We start from the raw sequence: 23790 nt of genomic DNA, 5'->3' as shown, positions 1-23790 counted from the left end.
AATATATGTTAAGGCAATGTATATAAGTTAGTAGTAAATCAATAATAATAAAATATTTGCCCCTTCTTGTATTGTAAATGAAAAAACCCTGAGGTTCATTTATAAAAAAAAAAACTACATTCCAAAAGGCAACAGTGCTCCAAATACAAATGTATGGATTATTCAATAAAGTGCAAAGTGTTACAATTTACTGTAGGTTGTGTGGATGCCGAAAGACGTGAATGTTATTGCTCTTTTAGCTGTAAAAACATTTTAATATTGCAGCAGTGAGAGACTAGCTCTTAGTCAAGGCCAGGAACGGGTCTTCGGGTCATCTCTGAACGCTTCCAGCATGGTGCTGGTCAAGGTACGGCTGTTGATCTTTTGCACGGCGCGCATGACAATGCACATGTGACTGCAACAAAACACAAAATACGCTCAGTTTACGCTGTGAAATGCTGACCTGGTAGCCATGCAGCTCAATAAAGCTACAGAAAAAAGATCAAAACTGTATTAATGCTATAATCGTGTACCTCAAATACTCAGTCAATAATAGAGAACAGATTTTTTACCCTAGAATTTTAAATGGATATTTTTTATTTTTTTTACAGTATCAGTAAATATTTCAATCCCATATCAACTGATACATAGGAAAGTCTTAAAAGGCCATGAATTATATATTTTTTACTTGTTTTCTTGTAATCATGACTTAATCTCGACGTAACAGAACTTGTTTTCTCATGTTGTGATTGTATCATAAGAAAATTCCACGCCTTCTAAATGTTTCTGGTGTACGAAATAGTATCATTTACATTTACATTTACATTTGCTGCATTTAGCAGATGCCCATATCCAGAGCGATGTACAATAGTGCTTTGAGTCTCTAACAATGCATAAATCTACACTGGTACGCAAGATTACAAACTTAGTATAAATATAACTTATGGAAACTTGGAAAGTGCTAATTTAAGTGTTTCAGGGAGAGATTGTTTGAAGATAGCCAGGGACTCCGCTGTACAGACATCTAGGGAAGTTCATTCCACCACCTCGGTGCCAGAACAGAGAAGAGCCTTGAAGTATACTTACCTCTCATTCTGAGAGAAGGTGGTACCAGTCGAGCAGTGCTGGAGGATCTGAGACAGAATGGTGCAGTGCGAGATGTGATGAGGTCTTTTGAGGTAAATGACGCTGGTCTATTTTCGGCCTTGTGGGCAAGATTCAGTGTTTTGAATCTGATACGTGCAGCTACTGGAAGCCAATGAAGGGAGTGCAGCAGTGGTGTGGTGTGGGAGAACTTAGGCAGATTGAACAAAAGTCGTGCAGCTGCGTTTTGGATAATTTGCAGTGGATGAATAGCGTTCAGGGGAAGACCTGCCAGCAGAGAGTTGCAGTAGTCGAGTCTTAAAATGACAAGAGACTGAACAAGCACCTGGGGAGCCTGTGTGGACAGAATTCGTCGAATCCTTCGGATGTTGTAGAGTAGAAAACGACAGGAACGAGCCACATTAGCGACATGTGGGAAGAAGGACAGTTCATTGTCCATAGTTACCCCGAGGTTACGAGCAGTGGCTGAAGGGGAGAGCAGAGAGTCATGAAGAGTAATTTGGAGATCTTGATCTGGAGATGAATCACCTGGGATGACCAGCAGTTGTGTTTTGCTGCGGTTAAGTTTTAGTTGATGAGCACTCATCCATGAAAATATGTCTGTCAAGCATGCCGAGATACAAGCGGAAGCTGTGGTAACTGATGTAAGAAAAGAAAAGATTAGCTGAGTGTCAGCTGCATAGCAGTGTTAAGAAAACCCATGTGAGGATATGACGTCACCAATGGAGTGGGTATAGAGGGAGAAAAGGACCAAGTACCAAGCCTTGTGGGACACCAGTGGTGAGTCTGCACAGGGCAGATGTGGATCTCCTCCATGTTACCTGGTATGAGCTACATTACAGGTAGGAAGCAAACAATTCCCATGCTGTTCCATGGATAAAGATATAGAGAGTCTTGTGGTTGACTGTGTCAAATGCTGCTGAAAGGTCCAGGAAGATAAGTACAGTTGACAGCTTGGCTGATCGAGCAGCATGCAGTTTCTGTAGAATGTGCCGCTTTGAACCTAGACTGGTTCGGATCATCGAGGTTGTTCTGTGAGAGATAGACAGACAGTTGGTTAAAAACAGTGCATTCCAGAGAAAGAAAGGAGAGAAGTGTTAACTTCTCTGTAGTCTGTAGTTGTTAATGTCTGATGGGTCCAGAGCAGGTTTCTTTAAGATGGGACTGACCCTTGCTTTCTTAAAGGTAGTAGGCACATAGCCAGATGTTAATGACCCATTGATGATTGTGGAGATGAGGGGCAGGAGATCTTGTGTGATGTTCAAAAGCATAGTTGAAGGGATTAGATCCAGAGGACAGGTGGTGGGATTGCAAGATTGGATGACTTGCAGTAACTCATCTTCTGTTAAGGTTGAGAAGCTTGACAGAGAAGTAGTGGATTGCTGGCTGTGTTGTGTAGTCATTGTTGGGAAGAAATTGAAGGTCTAGTAGATTTCCTTGATCTTTTAATCCTAGAAGGAGGCAAAGTCATTAGCAGTCAGGGAGGATGGAGCAGGTGTGGCAGGGGGGTTTAGTAGTGAAGAGAATATTTTGTGGAGCTTATGAGGATCTTGTGCAGAGGCCTTAAGCTTGTCCTTGTAAAAGGCAGTTTTAGCAAAAGTCACATCTGAGAAAAATTTGGTCAGGAGTGCGCGGTAAGATGCGAGGTCTACATCGAGTTGTGAATATTTCCACTTCCTCTCTGCTGAGAGAAAAAAAGTTTAGGTTTTGTAACACGCCAAAAGATAGCAGCACGAGGCTGCAGTCACAGGAAGCACAGGAGCTGTGCAACTGGGTCTTTTCTGACCATGTGTGTTACTACATCTGCAATTTTATCATTGTGTGCAAATAACTGGATGCTCCACGACCACAATGTCACCGTGCTCTCCTCACACATGAGTTTCTCATTGGAAACATGATCTCACTTTCGCACACACCTTACTCACCAGATTTGGCTCCTGTGGACTTTAAGATGAAGATCTGGCTCAGTGATTCCATTGCGGAGATCCAGCATGAATCGCAAAAGGTGAAAAAGACTCGAAAAGAAAACTTTCAGGACACATTCCAGAAGAACGCTGAGAGAGCTGTATTGCTGTACAAAATTTTTTAAAGGTGATGGTGTGAAAATGTATATAAAGAAAGTACTTTCTTGTAAACAGAGCTAGTCTCGAGACCTTTCCATACCACCCTGTATATCATGGAGTACTGCTCTGAAACAAACAATGTTATTTTGAGATCATAGGAAAATCGTTTTGTGAAAAAAAAAAAAACAACTCTTATGTTAAGATCATGAGAAAACAAGAAAAAAAAATATGAATGCTTGGCCTTTTAGGACTTCCGCAGATACTCGTCACCAGTGTTGTGCTAGTTACTAAAAAATAGTAACTAGTTACAGTTACTCGTTACTTCATTAAAAAAGTAACTTAGCTACTTTGTTGATTACTTACACCAAAAAGTAATGTGTTACTGTTAAATGTTCTTATTAATGCCCTTTTATGCGTTATGGTCTATACAAACACAAAACTGACTTAAACACAAAGTAATTTTTAAACACTATTTTATTAAAGACAGACCAGCACAAACTGAATATATCACAAGGATTTCTGAACTAAATAACAAAACAAGCTGAATAATATATTCACAATCAAAAACTAAAGTGGCTTCTGCTGTTGTGTTGAGCTCTTAAAAATGTTCCTTTCACAGCTTTAGTATGAAAACTATCAACAATGTAGAACAGAACACCGGGTTAGCTTCTAGCTTCTAGCTTCGTCGAGGCATGGAGTTTCTGGAGGAGCTTCGACAGATTGGAGTTGTTGTTTATCGCAGTAGATACGAGCTTCGAACCAGAAAGACACAGTTTACATTTGACTAAAAAGTTTTTGTCTTTATGCTCAACTAAAGTGAAATAACGAGCATATTTCCACTTTGAGAAACTCGTCTTGCTCTCGCCTCGACTCACCATTACTGCCGCACAGACCTGAATAAACGGAAACACGCCCACGGTGCGTCTTCTTTGTGTTTACAGTGGTTCATCCACCAATCCTACAATGCGTCGCTGTTGTAAACAGGTTAGACTGTAGGCTACACTTCAGCCAAAATTCATTCATTTAAAAAAGTAACGGGTAACGCACCATATGCTAACGGTAACGGAGCTACTTTATTTTTAAAGTATTAGTAAAAGTAAAAGTATTAGTTACTGTCAAAAGTAACTTCGTTACAGTAACGCAGCTGTAGATTTCTACAATCCTGCAGGGAGAAAAAAAATGTAGAGAAGAAGTTAGATATACTAACTTGGTCTGTTTTTGCCCACAGTCACTCGTTTTGACATTGGCTTTGAATAAAATAAAGGTTTCTTCAGTCTGTACTTCAATGTTGTTTATTTAGCCTCTTGCCTCTTGCCTATATATATTAATGGTGTGAATGTACTGTATGCATATTCATACCAAACGTTTTTCCTGAATCTCATACTGCAGTCTTTCTCCTTTAGTTTCCACCTTCTTATCCTTTTTTCAGTCCTCAATCTTTTCCTCATCTTCATCTTTACCTCCTTAGCCGTCCTACAGACCACCATCCAATGCTGTTTAGCTACACTGTCCCCTGCCAACCCCTTACAGTCTCCAATCTCCTTTAGGTTGCATCTCCTGCTTAGAATGTAGTCCACCCTTGTGCACCTTCCTCCACTCTTATTTTCATCCTTTTATCAAAATCTACCACCATCTGCCCTTCCACATTCCTTTGCTCAAAGCCATACCTACCCATCACCTCCTCATCATCTCTGTTCCCTTCACCAACATGGCTATTAAAATCTGCCCCAATCACCAATCTTTCATACTTAGGTACACCTTCTACCACTTCATCTAACTCACTCCAGAATTTTTCCTTCTCCTCCATCTCACAACTCACTTGTTGTACAACTCACAATGCACTGATGACATTTATCATCATCCCTTCACATTCATTACTCTGGCTTCTAACGATCAGGTAAGAAATGTAGGTTTGTGATCTGCATACTTGAATTGGCATGTTTTACGCTGGATGCCCTCCCTAATGCAACCCTCCCTATTTATCTCTATTACCCAAATGGGGTCTAACAAATGTAAACTATTTAATTTAAAATGTTATTTTTTTTATTTTTATTTAATCAATTTAATTTGTGCCTATTTAATTATTACTTAATTTAATCAATATAATAAAAAGTGTATTGCATTAATAAATAAACAATGAAAAGTGTGTTTATTTTATTTATTCTAATTTATTTTTATAAAATATTATTTTATATATATTTTAAAGCAAGCAGGCATTTTATTTTTAATTGTTTAAAAAATGTAAACTGTTGATGTTTACAAATATTAATAATTATAAACTCTGTTAAATAAAATGACAATATTATGTTTTGCATTTCTTAAGTGTACCGTAATTAAAAAACTGAGGTACAAAAACTATATATATATTCATTTGATTAATTATTGCATTTCTGTTGGACCATTTTCATTAAAAATATAAATAAATAAAGTGGCACACATTTATTCACTACATCCTTTCTTTACTAGATAGATATAATAAAAATAATAAAAAGATTAGATTAGATATAAAATAAAATAAACCCCACAGAAAAAAAAATTCAATTTGTTTAAAAAACATTTGTTTTACTGATGCGTCAAGTCTCAAATTAGGCACCAAAGTCTGGCATGATGCACACATCGACAGTTAAAACCTTCCATGTGAAAACATAGTAAAATTCGTTTGGTGTCCTGACTTACATAAGTTAAAATGCTATAATTACTTAAAAACATTTACAAGAATATTTTGTCTTTATGCTCTAGGTTGAGTTTGGGTTTCACTAATAACATAATAATAATAATAAACATACATTTGCATAAAGCATCCATATTTGTCCATGTCCATGTTGATTAGAGTATTAAAAACTAGAAAACTAACAGATAAAAAGGTTGCGATTAATCACAAGTTCAGTCGTGACAATCATGTGATTAATCGTGATTAAATATTTTAATCACCTGACAGTCCTAATATATATATTACACAGCCATGGCACACTAAAACATAGAGCGTTAAGGGCTTTGTTTAAGAGCCCATTAGAGGCAGCTTAGCATTACTGTGGCTTGAACCACCGACCTTCTAATCACTGAGAATAGCATGGATTTGACAGGGTATTAGAGGTGAATTAAAGCCAATGGGAATTTTCTCAGATGTGCCAGTTATTCATTTGGCTGTTTGTTTTCCAGATTGAATCGTATGCATTATTAGGCTTTGTGTCTAAGCCTACTCCTTCTCTGGACTGTCACTCTGATGAGACATTTTTACGAACTGAATCTTTGTGCATGCACTGCATCATTACCTCACAAGCTTACTCAGACCAACCACTTTCTTATTCTGCAAATATCCAATATGGACCTAAGGAACAGAAAACAAGCTGTATTACAATACCATGTATATAATAAAGTATATCAAAACCCAGAATATGGCATTTTTGTCAAAAACATGCAATGAGTATTTAAGGAAATGGGTCATGGAACTGAAATTGGAAGCCCATGGTTGGAATGGTGGATCATAATCATTCAACAAATAATGCCTTAATAAATATATATTTAATAGATTATTCCCAGGTCTTTAGAGTACCAATGAATCAATGAACTTTTCAGTGTAAAAAACAAAAATAGTTGTGAAACTATTAAATTAACACAATGGCAAACAAAAGAGAGTTGCTTCATCAACCGGAGATGGCTTGCTGGTAGCCTTGGGTAAGGAACTGCATGGCTTTAAAGGCTTGGAGAGGAGCCTGGAGAAGTCCTGCCCGCTCGGTGTCTTCTCCCAGACAGCTCAGGATGTGGATATAGGCGTATTCATATAGAAGAATTAAATGGGATAATCTACGGCTTTGTGTTCGTTCCAAAAATGTAAAGCATGATGCAAAGTGCTAATAACAACCTGATGTGGAGTTGGTGTAATGCACTTATGGCTCTTGTGGTGGTTTTTTTTTTTTTTTTTTTTTTTTTTTTTTTTTACATTTGTGTGTGTGTTGTGTGTTATTTGTACAAATAAGTGAGAATAATAGAAATTAAGTCTTGCTAAACCTTGAGATTAGAAGGAACACAGAGTGCTTGGATTACTAACTGTGCCATCTATACACAAACTATGTTCTATTGATAAAACCACAACCATGAGCAAAGAAACAAAATGTTCTGTTTACCGTTGTCCCAAATGATGCTATTTTTGGATCGTGATGAGGTGGTGATAGTGAAGGACATTGGCATGTTCTCACAGTGTGAACATCATCTAATGCTGAGAATCCTGAGAAATCAAGAGCAGTGCTGAGAAATCAGGGCGAAGGTTATGAACAGATGCTGGCACAGTTTCAGAAGCACATGGTATTTCAAATGAATAGTGGTTTTATTTGAATAACATCAAACATGTTGCTATATACAACTCTTTCTAATTGTAGCTGAAAAAACTGGGAGCAATCCATTTTGCACATATAATGAAAGATTGCTCCACAAGAGTGTTACTAAAGTGAGGTACCCGTGTACTGTAGGTGTTCCAGTTTATCCTAATAGGGTTGAGGCCAGAGATGGGCCTCAGTGACTTCCCAGTGACTTTTTCTGTCACTGGGGTAATCTATAATAAATGGATAATCAGTGTCTGCTTGAGCATAAAACAAAATGGATTAAAGCCAGCAAAACTTCCTTATCTACTTCAAATTAACCCTGGTTCACAGGAACTCATTATGCATGTATGCAAGTATGCATGATAGAAGCCTCTTGACTTGACTAGAGTAGCACAGCCATGTGGAAACAACCGGCTTGACATCCTGAGCACTCTCTGAGAACACACAGCTCCTCAAAACTGCCCTTGGTTTCATCAAGGTCAAGCAGATCCTCATCATGGGCTATCACTGTTAACACAGCTAGCATCTATTATGAGGAAGTAACTCTTTGTCCCTTTAATTCAATTAATTTTTATTTGTAAAAAGTATTTAACAGTGGACATTGTCTCAAAGCAGCTTTACAGAGATCAAACGAATGTGTAAGTTTGTTTCTTATAATTGTAAGTTTATCTCTAATTAGTGAGCCAGTGGCTGTAGGGTGTCAGAATAAATCGAGTAGATCAGAAGAGGACAGGAACATTGCTATAGGCTGCCATGTCATGTCTTGGACACGTTCTCTTCAGCAAACTGTTTGTGGGTTTTCTTGTGAACCCGCTTCAGAAGAGGCTTATTTCTGGGATGATGGGCATGCAAACCGATTTGTTGCAGTGTTTGGCGTATTGTCTGAGCAAAGACAAGCGGACCTTCTACTTTTGCAACCCCTAAAGCATTCATGCATCTGTTTTTGAAGACAACTTCTGCAAAGTTCACAAAATCTCCCACTGGAGATTTGTGGAAAATCTCTTCCATGAGTGATCACTCTGCCCTGAAGGTATGGGAAATATATATCAATGTAAAATGTAAATTTAACAGGTATAAATACTACTACTACTACTTCTTCTTCTTCTTCTTTCGGCTGCTCCCATTAGGGGTCGCCACAGCGGATCATCCGTCTCCATACCACCCTGTCCTCTATATCTGCCTCTTTCACACCAACTACCTGCATGTCTTCCCTCACCACACCCATGAACCTCCTCCTTGGCCTTCCTCTTTTCCTCCTACCTGGTGGCACCATCTTCAGCATTTTTCTACCAATATAATTCATGTCCCTTCTCTGCACATGTCCAAACAATCTCAATCTCACCTCCCTCACCTTGTCACCAAAACATCCTACATGTGCTGTCCCTCTAATAAACTCATTTCTAATCTTGTCCATCCTCGTCACTCCCAACGAAAACCTCAACATCTTCAGCTCTGCTACCTCCAGCTCCACCTCCTGTCTTTTACTCAATGCCACTGTCTCTAATCCATACAACATCGCAGGTCTCACCACAGTCCTATAAACTTTCCCTTTCATTCTTGCAGATACTCTTCTATCACAAATCACTCCTGTCACTCTTCTCCACCCACTCCACCCTGCCTGCACTCTTTTCTTTACTTCCCTAACACACTCTCCATTACTTTGCACTGTTGACCCCAGGTACCTGAACTCCTCCACCTTCTCCACCTCTTCTCCCTGCAACCGCATCACTCCACTGCCCTCCCTCTCATTCACACACATGTACTCTGTCTTACTCCTACTGACTTTCATTCCCCTTCTCTCCAGCGCATATCTCCACCTCTCCAGGCTCTTCTCAACCTGCTCTCTACTCTCACCACAAATCACAATATCATCTACAAACATCATAGTCCAGGGAGACTCCTGTCTGACCTCGTCCGTCAACCTGTCCATCACCACTGCAAACAGGAAAGGGCTCAGGGCCGATCCTTGATGCAGTCCAACCTTTACCCTGAAACCAGTCTGTCGTACCTACTGCACACTTTACTGCTGTCACACTGTCCTCATACATGTCCTGCACCACCCTCACATACTTCTCTGACACACCTGACTTCCTCATACAATACCACAACTCCTCTCTCGGCACCCTGTCGTACGCTTTCTCTAAATCCACAAATACACAATGCAGCTCCTTCTGTCCTTCTCTTTACTTCTCCATCAACATCCTCAAAGCAAATAAGGCATCTGTGGTGCTCTTCCTCGGCATGAAACCATACTGTTGCTCACAGATGGTCACCTCTTCTCTCAGCCTGGCTTCCACTACTCTTTCCCATAACTTCATGGTGTGACTGATCAACTTAATTCCCCTGTAGTTACTGCAGGTCTGCACATCTCCCTTATGATTAAAGATCGGTACCAGCACACTTCTTCTCCATTCCTCAGGCATCCTCTCCCCTTCCAGAATCCTGTTAAACAATCTGGTTAGAAACTCCACTGCCATCTCTCCTAAACATCTCCACGCTTCTACCGGTATGTCATCTGGTCCAACCGACTTTCCATTCTTCATCCTCTTAATCGCTGCTCTCACTTCCTCCTTACTAATCCTATCTACATCCTGCTTCACCAACTCCACATCCTCCAACCTTCTCTCTCTCTGATTTTCCTCATTCATCAGCTGCTCAAAATACTCCCTCCATCTTCTCAACACACTCTCCTCACTAGTCAACACATTTCCCTCTCCATCCTTTATTGCTCTAACTTGCAGTACATCCTTCCCAGCTCGGTCCCTCTGCTTGGCCAATCGGTATAAATCCTTTTCTCCTTCCTTAGTGTCCAACCTCTTATACAGTTCCTCATATGCCTTTTCCTTGGCTTTCGCCACATCCCTTTAAACCTGCTGCCGCATCTCCTTCTACTCCTGCCTACTTTTCTCATCACTCTGTCGATCCCACTTCTGTTTTGCCAACCTCTTTCCCCTAATGCTCTCCTGCACTTCCTCATTCCACCACCACGTCTCCTTGTCTTCCTTTCTATTTCCAGATGTCACACCAAGTACTTTTCTAGCTGCCTCCCTCATCACTCCTGCAGTAGTTGCCCAATCATCCGGCACCTCTTCACTACCACCAAGCCCCTGTCTGACCTCTTCCCTGAACCTCACACTACACTCTTCCTCCTTCAGTTTCCACCATCTTATTCTTCTTTCAAACCTTACTTTCCTCCTCTTCTTCGCCTCCAAAACCATCCTACAGACCACCATCCGATGCTGTCTAGCTACACTATCCCCCGCCAACACCTTACAGTCCCCAATCTCCTTCAGGTTGCATCTCCTACACAGAAGATAATCCACCTGTGTGCACCTTCCTCCACTCTTATACGTCACCCTATGATCCTCCTTCTTCTTAAAATACGTGTTCACCACTGCCATTTCCATCCTTTTAGCAAAATCTACCACCATCTGCCCTTCCACATTCCTCTCCTTAAAACCATACCTACCCATCACCTCCTCATCACCTCTGTTCCCTTCACCTACATGCCCATTAAAGTCTGCCCCAATCACCAATCGTTCTTTCCTAGGTACACCATCTACCACTTCATCTAATTCACTCCAGAATCTTTCCTTCTCCTCCATCTCACAGCCAACTTGTGGAGCATAGGCACTGATGACATTTATCATCATCCCTTCAACTTCCACCTTCACGATCATCACCCTATCAGAAACTCTCTTCACCTCCACTACACTCTTACTGTACTCTTCCTTCAGAATCACCCCTACACCATTTCTCTTCCCATCCACACCATGATAAAACAGTTTAAACCCACCTCCAATGTTCCTGGCCTTACTCCCTTTCCACTTGGTCTCCTGAACACACAACATATCTACCTTTCTCCTCTCCATCATATCAGCTACCTCTCTCCCTTTACCAGTCATAGTACCAACATTTAAAGTACCAACCCGAACCTCTACTCTCCTACACTGCTCCTTTTCCTGCCGTCTCTGTAGACGCCTTCCTCCTCTCCTTCTCCTTCTTCAGCCAACAGTAGCCCAATTTCCACTGGTACCCTGTCGGCTAACGATACCTGTGGCGGTCGTTGTTAACCCGGGCCTCGACCGATCCGGTATGAAATTCTCATTTGTGATCCACATATTTGATTTGGCACATGTTTTACGCTGGATGCCCTTCCTAACACAACCCTCCCCATTTACCCGGGCTTGGGACCGGCACTAAGAGTACACTGGCTTGTGCCCCCCTAATGGCTGGGTTAAATACTACTACTACTACTTCTACTATAATAATAATTACCATAAGTATTTTTTTAATACTGACTTCTTTTTATTTCATTGATATTTATAGGTAATTTCAGGTTATGTACTGTACTGTAGTAACAAAAAACCTTTTTGTTAGCTGTAGTGAGCCATGTATTTCACCCTAGGCTTTCAGTGATATCCAACCTGAATCATCTCTTAATACAATCATTAAGATGCCAAATCTATACAAACCATTAAAAGAAAAGCAGTATAACAGAGCACTGCATCACATGCAGAAATCTCATACAGTGAGAATGAATATTATTATTACTAAAGCATGAAACCCAGTGAACACAATTCAACAAATCACCTACATACATCATCTCTATCAGAAGCATTGATATTAACCTCATACAATGACCCTGTGCATTTATATGCATTTTTTTTTTGTGTATTCCGGTTTTCCTGGGGATTTGAAATAAAGGCAAATTGTCAAGTCAAGTCAAGTTTATTTGTATAGCGCTTTTCACAACAGACATTGTCTCAAAGCAGCTTTACACAAATCAACAGTCAAGGTGAATGGTGTGCATTTATCCCTGATGAGCAGCCATGGCGACTGTGGCAAGGAAAAACTCCCTTAGATGTTATGAGGAAGAAACCTTGAGAGGAACCAGACTCAAAAGGGGAACCCATCCTCATTTGGGTGACATCAAGAGTGTGATCATAAATCTTTCAACAATACAGAACACTGGAGAGTGAGAACTAACATGAGTACTGGAGTATAAGATTATAAGTAAATGTTCTTTCTACAGTCTTTGGTATAAAACTAGGAGCTACTGAGCTCAACATCTGTGATTATCACAGATCCAGCATCAGCTTCTTCATGCCAGAGCCTTTAAACACTCCAGGAGGTCCAATGTCAAACTCCACACATGCAGTGGGATCCAATTGGCACTGGTACGTCTCTAGATGGTTTAGGATGTTTGCGAGTTTGGCATCTACTTCTTTAAAGTCCATAATCTTCATGAGGTCGGGCGTGACTGGAGCTGGCCAAACCTCAGGAAGCCTGGGATGCGGAGAGAAAGAGAAGCGAATTAGCGTAGCTGCTGTTCATGATATTAACAGCACAAGTTGATAATGTGCGTTTGATCAGATGTTCTGGAGCACAAGGTTATGATGTGAGACGTATGTTATGTGTAGGCTTTGCTAAAAAGATACGTTTTTAATCTGCACTTAAACTGGGTGAGTGTGTCTGAGCCCCGAACACTGTCAGGAAGACTATTCCAGAGTTTAGGAGCTAAATGTGAAAATGCTCTACCGCCTTTAGTGGACTTTGCTATTCTAGGAACTACTAGAAGCCCAGAGTTTTGAGATCTCAGGGAGCGTGACGGATTGTAGCGTGTTAAAAGAGTTAAAATTGTGTGATTTTGTGCAAATTCTTCAGCAAAATAAACAGCTCATGAAAAAGATAAAGAACTGCTTTGAACTGTTTGGGTCGACCTTTCCTCGTGATTTCCAGGTTTCTTGAAAAGTCTGTCTTGTAAATGTCCTTGTAAGTGTATCTGCAACCAAATCCATTTCTTCTCCTCTGTCAGCCAATTTGGAATAAATAAAAAAAAAAAAACAGCTAATAAATCTAAGTAAATATATATTTAAGTCAAGTCAAGTCAAGACGCTTTTATTGTCATTTTAAAATGGCAATTTTAAAATGACGCATTACACAGTGAAATGAAACAACGTTCCTCCAGAACCCTGATGCTACATACAACAACAATCACAGAAACAGAAAACACAGGGCTAAGTACTAGTGTCCTCGCCACATAAAGTGCATGTGTGCAACCTGGTGCAAACAGTGCAAGACAACCAAGACAGTGCAAGAGAAAACAGGACAGCTCGAAGACAACACAGGACAGTGCAGGACAAAACATAAAACACAAAATAGCTTCGCCAGTAAACCTGTTGTGACAAGACAAGTCAACAAAATTTAACAGTACAAAATGTAAAAAAAAAAAATGTTGTGCAAACGAGCACTATAGCAGCAGTTCAGAAAAGATGTGCAAAGAAAGCATTTAAAAAGTTTATGATAATGAGGTGATGTAATGTGGGTGGTACTGAAGTCATGGGTGTGCGAAGTGAGTACGAGTGTGTGTTGAGTCCGGGTTGTACAGATCAGTCACACAGTTGTGTGTGTGTGTGTGTGTGTGTGTGTATGTGTGTGTGTGTGTGTGTGTGTGTAAGTTCAGTTCAGTTCTTTATTGAGAAGCCTGATTGCTTGAGGAAAGAAGCTGTTGCACAGTCTGGATGTGAGGCTCGAATACATGGGAACCACTTTCCTGATGGTAGAAGAGTGAACAGTGTGTTTGACAGGTGTGTGTGGTTATCCACAATGCTGTTGGCTTTGCGGATGTAGTGTGTTGTGTAAATGTGCATGGTAGAGGGGAGAGACTGCGATGATCTTCTTAGCTGTCCTTACTATCCTCTGTCTCACAGCCCTGAGGTGCCCCAGTGCTCAGTGTGGTGGTCCTGGAGATGCTGTCTCCCAGTCAGGAAGTCCAGGATCCAGTTGCAGAGGGAGGTGTTCAGGCCCAGTAGGCTCGACTTCTCAATCAGGTGCTGAGGGATGATTGTGTTGAATGCTGAGCTGAAGTCTATAAACAGCATCCGTACATAAGAGTCCTTATTGTCCAGGTGGGTGAGGGCCAGATAGAGGGTTTTCGGAGATGGCATCCTCCGTAGACCGGTTTGTTCGATACGCGAACTGCATGGGGTTCAGTGTGGGTGGAAGCTGGGTCTTGATGAGCCCCATGACTAGCCTCTCGAAGCATTTCATCACGATGGGTGTGAGCACGACAGGACGATAGTCATTGAGGCAGGAGACAGTAGACGTCTTCAGCACAGGAACAATGGTCGTCGTCTTGAGACACATGGGAACAATGGCGCTGCTCAGGGAGATGTTGATGTCGGTAAAGACATCTGCTAGCTGTTGTGCACATTCCCTGAGCACTCTGCCAGGAATGTTGTCTGGTCCAGCAGCCTTTCGTGGGTTAACTCTGTATAGAGTTTTCCTCACTTCAAGTCAAGTCAAGTCAAGTTTATTTGTATAGCGCTTTTCACAACAGACATTGTCTCAAAGCAGCTTTACAGAAAACAACAGTGAAGGTGAATGGTGTGCGTTTGTCCCTGATGAGCAGCCGTGGCGACAGTGGCAAGGAAAAACTCCCTTAGATGATATGAGGAAGAAACCTTGAGAGGAACCAGACTCAAAGGGGAACCCATCCTCATATGGGTGACATCAAAAGTTTGGTCATAAATCTTTCAACAATACAGAACAATTTGTGATCAATACAGAACAATTTGTGACTCACTTCAGCTGTGGTTAGACAGAGCACCTGGTCACTGGGAGGAGGGATGGTCTTCCTCGCCACCATGTTGTTCTGCACCTCGAACCGGGCGTAGAAGTCATCCCTTGCTGTCTTTAGGGCCGTTATGTCCCCTGCTCTGAAGGCGGAGGCTCTTGTTTTTTAACTAGTGCAATCTTTGACCATCCAATCAAAGGACGTAAAAATGCAGAGGTTATTGGATACCTGTTAGATGGTCCCGGTGTCACCCAGTCGAAATCTGATTGGTTACAGCAACAGCTTTAATCAACATGTATTTCACGATACAGGCACCTGCACTGTTGATTTAAAGGCTTCATGGCAGATTTTGGATCGCTCAAATCTGATTGGAAGGAAACTCCAATGTATACACTATTTGCAGTGGCACAAGCGAGAATTATTTTTTAATTAGCATTGAAATGACACCTGGAAGAAAGCTCAGATAAATATGAAAATAATGACCTTGCCATCGAAATGCACAAACAGAAAAACAGACAAAATCTTCAGTTTATTATTACTTGACTGAAGTATTTCCATTTATGGTGACATTTACTTTAACTTCACTACATTTACAAGTCAAATATTTGACTTTTTAAACTACAGTTTGCAAAATCAGTCGTTCCTTTTTTATTTATGATCAAGCACGCATCAAGTCACCAATCACTGTAGAGTGTTTACTCTGTTTCAAACTTACTGTACTCAGCACCAACATACAGTTCATCATCAAGTTCAACAGCAAGCAGAACATTTTAAGAAAATGCTTTTGTACTTGTACTCAAGTGGGTTTGAAGTGAGCACTTTTACTTTTACTGGTGTAATAGTTTACCGAGTGTTTCTCTACTTTAACTCAACTACATGGTTTGTGTACTTTCTCCCTCACTGATATATGAATATTACTAGCGTTACCAATACGCATGCACAATTATCTCCTCGAGCCTCAAGTCACTGCTTGACTTTTTAACAGTTAAAACTTGTGCAAAAGAACTAAAATTACCTTGTTATGGGAAAACAAATGTCTATTGCTGCATTTTATGCACAAATGCTAATATCAGTGTAATTAAACACGTCTAGCACGTTTTCTCAGTCGTTTGAATAAAGTAATGTTTAAGAGTTAGCCTCCTGTACATGCAATAATACTAATATTCCCCAGAGTAAACAGGATTCGCCACTTAGGTACCACTTTGTGTTTTTTTTCTTTACATTTTGTTATTTGGCTTATTATCCCAAATCACAATTTAATTTTAAATTTTTTGGTAATGTATAGAAATATGGATGTCATTATATTTCTGGACCACTAGGTGACGCTAAGACCCTAAGACTAGCTCTAATAAAGAGACATCAGTAAGAAATGCATTGCATCCACTGGACATTTGCTCTCTTTAGTGTCTTTGAGAAAGAATCTTACAATTATTTAGTATGATTTAAAGACTGTCAGTTGCAGACGAAAAAAAATTGTTTGCTTTGTGAAAATCTGAAGTCATTTATATTTATAACAAGCCTATATTACTTGTGCTGTAGCTACACAGCATGCAACAGTATTAGAAATATAAATAACATTTGATTCGATTTTTTGGATGAATCGACATGTACTCCGAATGTCAAGTAAGTAAAAAAGTTCTCAAGTCTAGCAGGTTTTTTTTTGCTGTATGGGACACAAATTTCCTGCCTCACCTGCAGTCTTGTGATGGTTGCAGAAATCACAATCCACTATTACAAAATTGAATATATTATGAATTGTTGTAAGCCCATTTATCAGCATGTTTACCCTCTAAATTTTTATTGTTCAGAAAAATTATAATACAAAAATATTCCTCAGGTTTTAATTAAAAGACTAAAATTGTGTCATTTCATGAAATAAACTTCTCTATTCCTTTATTTTCAATGGAATATTGTAAAACTTTTTTTCCCACCTTCAGACCCCTATTTGTTTTTTTATTTGTAAGAAAAACAATAATTTACCTTGTTCACAATGTTCAAACCTAGTGATGTAATACACTGACAGGAAAATTCCAGGACATTTTCCTAAATCCTCACTTCAGGACCTCTTAAACTGCTGTTGTTCTTGGTGCTTTGTAAATACTGTATCCTTTCTCATAGAGATCATCCTATAATCAGCTCTTTTCTTTTTCCAGCCAATTCTCAGACATTCCACAGTAAATCATCACATTCCAGATCATGACATGGGGTAGCCTTGAAATGTGCAAATAATGCGTCATGTTCATAAAGTTATTTTTCCCACATTCTCTATGGAATTACCTTGAAAGTGGTAAATGCTTAGAGCATAGCAGGTGGTCTATATGAAAATACACAGAAAACTAGTGAAGATTGATTATTCGTTTTTTTGTTTTTTTTTCACACTGCATCAATATTTTTATTCAAATTCAAAATCCAATGCAATCAAAATCCTATCCTATCGATATCAGCCAGACATTAATCCTCAGGTTGGATGTAAACAAATTTGTTTCTAAATCAAGACAAGTATGAGTGGTTACAAAACACACTACCGGCCATTTCTATCTGGAATAACTGTCAGCTAATTTTTTATTACTTTTACAGTGTTAAAAAGAGTTTTTCCAGAGTGACTTAAAAAAAAGCTTTTAGAAGTTCCTATTAAAAGAAAACACACATCCTTATGCTACTTTACTAGAATTTAATTCAAGTGAAATCTAATGACTTTATTGTCATTTTAACAATATACAAAACTGCTACAATACAAGGAAATGTAGTGGAAGGCCATCAGGGCCACCAAGTCCTTTTCTGCTGGCCTAAACACTATCGAAATCACTGATGTACGTTTTAATATATTTTTGTCTATGAATATGTATTAAATTCTTCCCAATAGTCTATTCTCTTCTATTCATAGCATTTCTTCTGGTAGAGTCAAGTAATGTCGGATTAAGTTAGAGTTTCTGTCCAATCAGATTTGAACCAAATGAAATGAAACAGAATGAAGCTGTTGCTTTAACCAGATTTAATCAGATTTTGAGGTCCTCTAGTAGGTGTACATTCACGTCAGCATTTTCACATCCTTCGATTGGATGCACAGAGTGCACTGGTCAGAGCTTGCAAATGGCATCTATAGCAAACTGCACAAGCTCAAATATATTCATTTAGAGTTAATAGCTGTTTTTTCATCTCACAACAGCTGACAGAAGAAATGGATTTGTTAGCAGATACACTTACAAGGACATTTACAAAACGGACTTAAAAAAATAAAAAATCTGGGGAAAGAAGTAATCTATTTACAAGTTCAAATCCGTCTGATTCTGAACGGACACGAGTCACTTAAGTCAGTAGGGCTTCTTCCTGCTTTTGCTATTTAGTTCCACTAGAGGGCACTCACTGAATGTTTAGAATTCTCCAAAAACCTGTGGACACATGAATCCCACTTCCAAGTCTCTCTGATTTGGTCCAGTGAATCCGCTCAATCCCACGGTTCAGATGGATCAGCAAAGACTCACTTAGGATCCACGATTTTGATTCCCCTTTTTCTGACCGTACAAAGTTTCCTGTACAACTCGGTCAGCTACTTGTTTTAACAGTTACTTGCTAACAACAACTTGGAACAACTAATAGTGTCATTTACAATTATCTATATACCTTAGCAAGATAACCAAGGACTCTAGTGATCTGAGTAAATGAAGAGAAGGAATCATGAATCCCGAGTCATATACAGGATCAGGTTATTTAACCCTGTTAAATCCAGATTTGCTAGTGGTGTGGAGAATAATGATGATGGTTCTGGGACTTCAGGTGTGGAAATGGTTGAGCCGGTGATTCTAATCTACCCCTCTTAGACCGGTTTTCTCCTTTGTCTGCAGGATCAAGGGATGAGGCCTGTGCCAAGTGTGCATTGCAAATCTCCAATTGGAAGTTCGGGAAAACGTAGAAGCACATAAAGCAGAGATAGTTTAAGATAGCTGTGCGTAAGATGGAACTCTGAGTAGATCTGGAAGTCTTATTAAGGCAAGTGTAGATGGAAGCGATGATCTTTGATGTAACCTGAATTTCCCTCCTCCTCCACTATCCTCTCTGCCTACACCATTCACCTTCACTGTTGTTTTCTGTAAAGCTGCTTTGAGACAATGTCTGTTGTGAAAAGCGCTATACAAATAAACTTGACTTGACTTGACTTGACCTCCTGCAAGGCCTGTCCCCATGCCTCACTCTGCTCACTCTGTCCATCCACATCTGCTTTTGACGTTAGTAAAAACCTTGTGTTGGTTCTCCCTTTCCGAGAATATAAAGTAGACACTAATTTCTGTGTTTGTGAGTTTTGCATTAAATTGGTAAATACACATGTGGTCTTTCTTGCTCCAGTGCAAGTGCATTGGAAAAGCGCAGGAAGGGTGCTCTTTGTTGTTCTTGTAGGAACACTTACAGTATAAGCAAGTTAAGCAGCTGGGGGTGGGGGGGGGGGGACACTGGTGTACAACTAATAAATGTTGCCCATTGTTTGCATCTGCTGTTAATGGGTCCTTCGTGCATGTTAGCGGTCAAGCCAGACCTATCCTATATAAATGGGTCATTGGGTAATGTAGGACAGTCCACACACCTTGAGCTGGCCCTTTGCAGTGATTCTAGTATACTTGCATGTTCACCAGTAAGACACATTTAAGTGCATTTTGTATATGTTCAGCACTTGCAAAGAATTACACAACTTTAACGGTTACTTGAGACTTTAAATCTGTGAATTGCATTTGCTAATGGCTAACACAATCTCTGTATAGTGATCTGATGTTCTTAGTGTTTACAGACCTAAAGTTTATTATTGAGGCTATGCTTTGCAGATGAGAATATCCCAAAGCCCAGGACTAGCTCAACGTGGAAACTAGCTAGTCTGCTGTGGAGACCACCGTTTCAGGAGCACTCAAATGTTTAATGGATCAGATAAAGAAAGCAACTGCTCAGGGGTGCATTCAAGCGCAAGTCAAGAGACGCCTTTCTTCCATTAAATGCCATCCAACATGATGTCTAGATAGCGATGTGTTAACTCTTACAAATGTGATCTCCACTGGTGGCAAAAACTCTGGCAGTGATATCATGTTGTCTTTTAGGTAAAGATTGCAAATATAAATCTGATGTTTCAGCCTATATTCCTAAATATGCTAGAAATGTTTTAATTCATTTAGTGGTGGGGTTTGAAGGCAATCTTTTATATATATATATATATATATATATATATATATATATATATATATATATATATATATATAAATATAAATATATATATACATATACATATATATACATATATATAATATCTCACAACACAGCCTATCAGTCTTTACTTAAAACGTGCATTGCGAGAACTTTAGTTTTTCAGTATATAAATTTTAGTTTTCTGCTCATTTTGGGTCATATAATACGGTTTCAATAGGAAGGCTGAATATTAAATGACTGAGGTAAAATGTAATGAATTGCCTGACAGCTTATACTGCTTATAACACGAAACAGCTGCAATCCCAACTTAATTAATCACCGACGGTTGCATCTCTAGCTGCTGCCAGTTCTTACATCATTTCGATTTAAGGTATTCGCCAGACACCCTTATACAGAACGACTTGGTTACCTCATGTATACAACTGAGCAGTTGAGGGTTAAGGGTCTTGCTCAAGAGCCCAGCAGTGGCAGCTTTGTGTCTTATGACCTTCCAAATACTTTAACCACTGTGCTACTACTTTCGTATTGAAGGTTACATTTCAAGGTGTTTGTGCTACTGGTAGTGAGCTAGACTTGTTAGAAATGTTTTATTAATGATCTTCAGGAGGTCAAAAGAAAATCATTTATTGAATGGTGAGGCCACTAAGGGTATTTTACAGCCACTGACTGGTACAAAAACTAAGGGATTCAAACAAGTTCTCTTGTCTACCCTAAACAAAGCCTAAATATAATTATTGAAATTCTGGAATGCTTTGTGGGCTTTATAGAGCTTTATACTAAGTTCAGACTTGCTACAACTCACCTGTTACTGTACTATGAATTTGTCAGTAGGTGTTACTACTTTTGTCAGTCGGTGGCTTTCTTTGTTTTACCAGATGTCATCAGCTCTAAAGCTTTTTATATCTAGAAAATTTGTTTCTCTAGTCTTTTTGGTGCTGTGATTCAGTTCAGTTAATTTTTTTATTTGCACTTCAAACAATGGACATTTTCTCAAAGCAGCTTTTCACAGATAATGCAAATATATAAGATTGTTCTTTATAATTGTAAGCTTGTCTCTAATGAGCAAGCTGGTGGCATTTGTGGCAAGGAAAAACTCCCTGAGGTGGCATAAGGTACAGACCTTGAGAAAAAACAGACTCTAGAGGGAACCCATCCCTATTTGGGTGGCACAACATGTTCACTTATTACAGCTAGACACTATTGAGGTGTGCAGTGGTGGTGACCAAATGCAACCTGTAGTCCTGAGACATTTTTAGCAGTACAAATCCATCCTTAAAGCTCCTATGTTGCTCTGTAATTGAATGGATCCCCAGGCCGTTAATGAGAAACCATCCCCAGCTGCATAGAGTCATAGGGAGATAGGGAGAGAAATATATGGATTATTAAGTATCCTGATTGTTGTATAAAAGCTTGATACTCTGCAGTTAGGGACAAGACTCGCTATAGCAGCATAAATGGCCCACCACGCCACCATCAAAAAACCTGAGTAAACGTGTGAGTGATTAGATGACAGCATACAAATATCCCGACTAAATAAATGTTTTTAGCCTTAACTTGCACTGAGACTGTGTCTGAGTCCCAAACACTAAATTGGAAGGCTGTTCTATAAATGTGGGGCTTTAAAATAGAAAGATCTGCCCCCTGCTATAGTCTTCATTATTTAATGTGCCAACAAAAAGCCTGCACCTTTTGAACATAATGGTACAGAAGTTCACTCAGGTCTGCGGTGCGAGACCGTTAAGTGCTTTATACGTCAGTAGTAGTATTTTATAATCAATGCAAGATTTAATTGGGAGCCAGTGTAGACTGATTAATACAGGGGTGATGTGCTCATATTTTCAACATCTAGTAAGGACTCTTGCTGCTGCATTCTGAACTAACTGAAGCTTATTTATGCACTTACTCAAAAACCCAGACAGTAAAGCGTTACAGTAGTCTAATCTAATCTCAATATAACAAAAGTATGAAGAAAATTTTTCTGAATCTTTTAACAACGTAATATTTCTAAATTTAGCAATATTTCTAAGGTGAAATAAGGCGATCCTTGTAATATTATTCACATGAGCCTCAAAGAAAAGACCAGTGTCAATAATCACTCCAAGGTCTTTGACTGCTGTACACACTGAGATAGAAACACCATCCAGAGATGCTACATAATCGGAAAGTTTACTTCTAGCTGCATGTGGTCCTAGTAAAAGTGCTTCTATCTTATCCATGTTAAGCAGAAGGAAGTGCTGATCTCTTTTATCTGGATTTGCTGAAATATACAACTGTGTATCATCAGCATAGCAATGGAAGCGAATACCATGTTTATGTATAATTTCACCCAGAGGCAGCATATATAAAGAGAAAAGAATTGGGCGTAAGACAGATCCTTGTAGAACACCAAACTTTACCTCAGAGATCTTGAGCTCTCCACCATTTACATCTAATACTCATAGCGATCAGTCAAATAAGACCTAAGCCAGGAGAGCGCTGTTCCCCATTTTTTAGTCTAGCAATTCATTGTACAGTAAGTGTGAATGCAGCTTTAGAACATGGTGGTCATAGGTTATTTTAAACCTGGCAACCCAGGATTATCTCTGTCCAATGCTCTTTTACTGAGTATTGCATAGTACAGGAAGGTGGTGTTTAAAGCATTGCACTTTGGAGCCAAATATTGTTCAAATCCCAGCCACACCAAGCTGCCACTCCTGTGCCCCTGAGCAAGTTCCCATAGCTGCTCAGTTGTATTCTTTTCGGCTTCTCCCGTTAGGGGTCGCCACAGCGGATCCTCCGCACGTTTGATTTGGCACATGTTTTACGCTGGATGCCCTTCCTAACGCAACCCTCCCCAATTTATCCGGGCTTGGGACCGGCACTAAGAGTGGCTGGGGATGGTTCCCTGACCGGGAATCGAACCCGGGTCGCAGCGGTGGGAGCGCTGCATCTTAACCACTAGACCACCAGGGGACGAATGAGATAAATGTAAGTTAACAATGTTCATTGTTAAAAGCGCTATACAAATAAAAAATTATCAAATTGAATTAAGTCTCTCTGGTTAAGGGCGTCTGCCAAATGTCATATATATAGTATGATTTGTTTCCTAGTGAAATTTTATTCGTGATACTTGTTCCAATTTTATGACCATTAGATACTATAAAAACCTTGTTGTATTGACTGTGGAAATAATTGTTGTTTTTCAGCGGTTAGAAAAGTGAGAAAATAAATTAAACATCTGCCAAATATAACATTTTTATACAGTAGTTGTTGGTTATACAAAAGAGTACTTCAACATTTGTGGTGGTGGTGAGAAACAAACCGTAGCCCATATGACTCGAGCTAGCAATTAATAAACAACAAGTACAGCTCACTAACAATAGCTTTAACACCTCTATTTTTGGAAGAAAAAAGTAAACTTCAATTTCAAAGGACCAAAAGATAATGGTGAAGTAGTAGCTCAATGGTTAAGCTTTTGGAATGTCATGAGATCAAATCCCAACACCACAAAGCTGTAAAGAAAGAACTGACAGCATCCAGAGATGGTGCTTAATTGAGCTGTGATCATAGCTTGTTATAAGCA

General features: G+C 39.5%; 1 protein-coding gene across 1 annotated transcript in view; it reads left to right on the top strand.

Annotated features, from left to right (window-relative positions):
- The first annotated feature begins 788 nt into the window (after positions 1 to 788).
- The window catches only part of prkar1ab (protein kinase, cAMP-dependent, regulatory, type I, alpha (tissue specific extinguisher 1) b), a 216246-nt gene continuing 193244 nt past the window's right edge, over positions 789 to 23790 (top strand). The window contains exon 1 of the mRNA XM_083557160.1: positions 789 to 1849. The gene's annotated coding sequence lies outside the window, so the exon portion shown is untranslated. The remainder of the gene's footprint in view (positions 1850 to 23790) is intronic.

Source organism: Silurus aristotelis (genome assembly GCF_946808225.1).
Source record: "Silurus aristotelis genome assembly, chromosome: 12".
Classification (NCBI taxonomy): Eukaryota; Metazoa; Chordata; class Actinopteri; order Siluriformes; family Siluridae; genus Silurus; species Silurus aristotelis.
Note: the sequence above shows the minus strand (reverse complement) of the source record. Positions and strands in the feature narration are given on the sequence as shown.